Genomic DNA, 4,844 nt, shown 5'->3' with positions numbered 1-4,844 from the left:
CCCCGCGCGGGCGGCCACGGGCTCACCCGGTGCCTGTGCGGGCCTAGTGCCCTGTGCTGATCCTGCACCGGTGTGCTGATCCTGCACCGGGCACTCTGTACCGGCTTACTGGTCCTGTGCTGGGGCGCACTGGTACTGCCAATGGTATGAGAAGGCCAATGGCATCCTGGCTTGTGTCAGCACTGGCGTGGCCAGCAGGGACAGGGAAGGGATCTGACCCCTGTGCTCGGCACTGCTGAGGCCGCCCCTCGATTCCTGGGTTCAGTTTTGGGCCCCTCACCCCAAAAAGGACATTGAATGACTCGAATGTGTCCAGAGAAGGGCAACGGAGCTGGTGCAGGCTCTGGAGCACAGGTCGTACGGGGAGCGGCTGAGGGAACTGGGGGGTTTAGTCTGGAGAAGAGGAGGCTGAGGGGAGACCTCCTGGCCCTCTACAGCTACCTGACAGGAGGGTGCAGAGAGGGGAGATGAGTCTCTTGAACCAAGGAACAAGCGCCAGGCCCAGAGGGAATGACCTCAAGCTGCTCAGAGCAGGGTCAGGCTGGCTCTGAGGAAGGATTTCTTTGCAGAAGGGGCTGTTGGGCGTTGGAATGGGCTGCCCAGGGCAGGGGGGAGTCCCCATCCCTGGAGGGGTTGAAGAGTCGGGTTGACCCAGCACTGAGGGATCTGCTGGAGTTGGGAACGGTCAGGGTGAGGCTCATGGTTGGACTGGAGGAGCTTCAAGGTCTTTTCCAACCGAGGTGATTCTGTGATTCTGTTTTGCACCAGCACACGGACTGGTGCAGGGTTGCTGTGCTGGTGGCCAATGCTGACCCTGAGGGGTGTGGTGGCAGCCCCAGGTCACAGCCCCCATGTCGTGCTCTGCCCCCCACCCCACAGAAGGCCCTTTCCCAGGGCGGGGGGGGCAGCAGTGCCTCACTCCGAGGCAATGCCACATCCAGTCACCACGTCCCATCACTTTGTCCTGTCGCTCTGCAGCACAGAAAAGCCTGGAAAGCAGCAGGAGGCTCATCAGGGTAGCCACACTGCTGTGTGAACAGCCAGCTTTGAGGTCCTAGTGTTCCCAAAAGCAAGAGAAACCTTGTGCATCAGCTGTCATGGGACACCACGGGCTGCTGGGGGGGAGTAACATGCCATAATCACTGTTTGTGGGACTATTGCACTAAGTGCACCCTCAAAAACAGAAACACTTGAGCCTAGAGAAGAGAAGGCTCCACGGAGGTCTTATAGCAGCCTTCTAGTATTTAACAAGGGCCTACAAGAAAGCTGGGGAGGGACTCTTTATCAGGGATAGGACAAGGGGTAATGGCTTTAAATTGAAAGAGGACAGATTTAGATGAGGTATAAGGAAGAAATTCTTCCCTGTGAGGGTGGTGAGGCCCTGGCACAGGTTGCCCAGAGAAGCTGTGGCTGCCCCCTCCCTGGAAGGGTTCAAGGCCAGGTTGGACGGGGCTCTGGGCAACCTGGGCTAGTGGAAGGTGGCCCTGCCCAGGGCAGAGGGGTGGGACTGGATGATCTTTAAGGTCCCTTCAACCCAACCATTCTGTGATTCTATGATTCCACACACCATGCTGTATACAGCAGAGTCTGCTCAATAACCCTGGTGTATCCACCACGTGCAAAACTGGGGGAGGAAATAGGGGTGCTTGTCTCCATGTCCATGAAGCTGTAGAAGCAACACCTTGATACATTTGAACTGAAAGCTCTCAGAGGTAGGAGCTGAGCCTGACCGAGGCATCTGCACACCAGCTGCACAGTGGGGCAGGCTGGTGGCTGCCTGTGCAACAGGAAAATCAGCAACAATTAATCTGCAACTTGTAATAGTTCACTGGCAGCTACTCTGCACCTAAACACCGTCTCATGTAGCTTGGCCTTTGTTTACTCATCTCTTTGGCTCCTGCTCCCTGAGTTAGAGTCCATCAGCTGATTAATTCATCAGCCCACTTGATTTGTTTGGTTTGTGCTCCTCCATTGGCCAGTGCCAGTGCTGGGTGCTGGCATTGTGCCTGTTGGAATCACGCTTTCCCGCTCCCATCCAGCACAGGCACCTGCAGCACCTACCAGCCTGTAGAAATGGGTGTCTGCTAGCTTTGTTACCCTCCTCCTCCATGAAACGCTAGAAAATGTTGGTGGTGAGATGTCCTTCTCCTCATCCTCCCCCCCCCCGCCAGCAGCCTTCACTCTGCCTGTGCTCCCACGCTGTGTGGTGGTGCAGGAAGAAAAACCAGCAAAACACCAGAAGCAGGGGAATACAGGGGAAAGCAAGCATGCTGCAAATAGCCAGGCCAAGTACTGCTGTGATTTTGCAGGGAGGAAAATGAGTGGCACAAGCCTAAGGGCAAAGGGGAGCAAGGTGGAGAGAGAGGGGCCCAATCCTGATCCCTGCTTGGAGCTGCAAGGGTGTGCTGATGCCCTCCAGGACAACAGGGATGCTCAGGATTAAGTCTGACACTTCACTGGGAAACCTTAGGAGAGAGGGGAAAGGAGGGCAGGCTTTGGACAGACAAAAGTGAGGGGCTCCTCGTTGGCTCTCTCGGCGATCGATCCCCCTGATTGCTGTGCTGGGGACACCAGGGACACCCCGTCCTGCTGTGGGTGCATTTCCAAACCAGGCCTGGTGCAGCCCTGCAGCGAGGGGCCAGTGCCGAAGAATCAAGCATTGAGTGCCATTGGCAGAAGTCCCAGTGTGTCTGGTGAGATCTGGTCCTGGGATGCACCTGTGCCTCCCTCCCTCTCCCTCTCTTGCATTTTCCTTTCAGAGCCTGCAAACCTGTAGGTTTACTGACAGCACCCTGGAAACACAGAGCAGCCTTCCAGGAGTGCCAAAAATCCGGCACCCTTGCTGAAATTTCTGGGAGTGCTCAGGCTCCACTGAGATGCTTTGCTGCGCTTTTGCCCACAATGACTCCCTCTGCCTCAGGCCAGCAGTTACAGCTGCCTCTGATCTTTCAGATACACTTCTCCAGCAGAGTCTGCCAGGTTGGATGACAGCGGCTCAGGCAGATGAAGGAGGTGCAGGCAAAAAGAGCCTGGTGCAGGCACTGAGAGATCGCAGAAGAAAATGAGAGGTGCTCCCAAGAGGTCCTCATGCCCTGCCACCGACAAGGAGGTGACCATATTCTGCCTCTGGGCCCTTCCTCACAGCCTATAGGGGTCTGTGGGCTCCCTCCTCAGCCCCACGCCTTCCCACCCTGTTGGATTTTGATGCTGAGTGTACACCAATTTCCATTCGTGCTTCTGCAGCGCTCCTGTGCTGGAAGGCCTCAGAGCAGGAGACAAACACCCACTTGTGAAGTGCCTGGCGATTCAAGATGGGTGAATAAAAGCCAGGCAGCTGTTTCATCCACCCCTGTAATTGCAGGCAGGGCTGGCGGCGATCTCCAGCCATGCCTGGGGATGCAGGCGGAGGAATGGTGTAAGCATGCAACATACATGGGGACAGCAGGGTCATGCCCTGCACTTGCAATGACACCCCAGGTGCTGCCGACATCAAGGCCAAGTGTGGAAGCCGGTCCCACCGGTCCTCGCAAGCCCATGTCCAGCTGCACGTTTTTGAAGGTGCTAACGATGCTCTGCTCTGCAGCAGCACCCTGCAAACTTCGCACCCAAACCCATTTGGATCAGCTGGGCTGGAGTTCAAACCTCTTTGTTGATTCAGAGATTTGTAAAGCTAAACGCCAGAAAGGTCCACTCTGCTCCCACCTCCTGCTTGCCCAGCCCAGGCAGTGACATCTGCAGCTCTTGCATCAGAGCTAATAACCCTGCGGTTGAACTGGAGAGGAGTTTTTTTAGAAAGACTCCTTGCCTGTGTTGAAAGACCTGAAAGGCGGTGAATCTACTACATCTCTCAGGAAGGTAATTGCTCTCCCTACAAAAAGCCTGTAATTTATTTCCCATTTGAACTTTTCTAGCTTCAGTTTGCAGCTGCTGGATCTTACACCATTGCTGCTGGATTCCAGGTCCATTTGAGGCACCAGTGCTCTGCAGGCAGACACGGACCCCAGTCTACCCAGTTCCTTCCCTCCTGCAGTGATTCCCTGGAGCTGTCTGGTTTTGCGGCAGGTTTTCCAGCCCTCAAACTGATCCAAAATACTCTGCAAAATGCAAAGCTGAAAACTGGCTGGGACAGATTAGATGTGATTTCACTAGGGCTGTCTGCAGTTGCCACCCCTCCAACCCCTCCTTTGTATCTGTATGGATCACACTAGAAATTTCAGCCAAAAAATGGCACTTAAAATCTTCTTTTTGCTTGTTCAACTGCATCACTGATGTCCTGTCTAGCTGCTACTGTGTGCAGCCCAGCTCGGGTGCTTGGGGAAACATCCTTGTCCTGGGATGTGCCACAGCACATTCCTGGGCTAGGAGGGGTTGATTCCTCAGTGACTCGGAGAGGAATAAATCCCCATCGATTTTTCAGCCAGGCCCGCCGGTGGGACCCGCGGTGTGCAGGATTAGACCCACGGAAGATGTGATTAGCTTGGTCAGTCTCAGCACTAGCAATCCCAGCCCATGCTCCCGTGCCAGACCTATGGGGTGAGGCGTGGTGCAGGACAGGGGCCCTCTCCGCGCCCCAAACAACACCTCAGCCCTGCGGGTGGCGTGCCAGGGTCACCCCGGTGGTGGGGACAGCGAGACCACGGCGGCTACATAGCAGCACCGCCCGCCCGCCTGGCTTCACCCTCACAGCCGTGCTGGAGAACCGCGAAGCTCTTCACTCGGAGGCAGTAACCACGCCCCCTCCCCTGCCTATGACCAGTCGTGACGCGCGGAGGGGGCGGTGGGGCGGGGCCTGCCGGCCGTCGCCCCGCCCCCGCGGCTGTTCCCCGGCGGCCGCCGCACTGGGC

This window comes from Athene cunicularia (assembly GCF_003259725.1).
Source record: "Athene cunicularia isolate RWA chromosome 14 unlocalized genomic scaffold, athCun1 chr14_part1, whole genome shotgun sequence".
Classification (NCBI taxonomy): Eukaryota; Metazoa; Chordata; class Aves; order Strigiformes; family Strigidae; genus Athene; species Athene cunicularia.
This window is presented reverse-complemented; position numbering follows the sequence as displayed.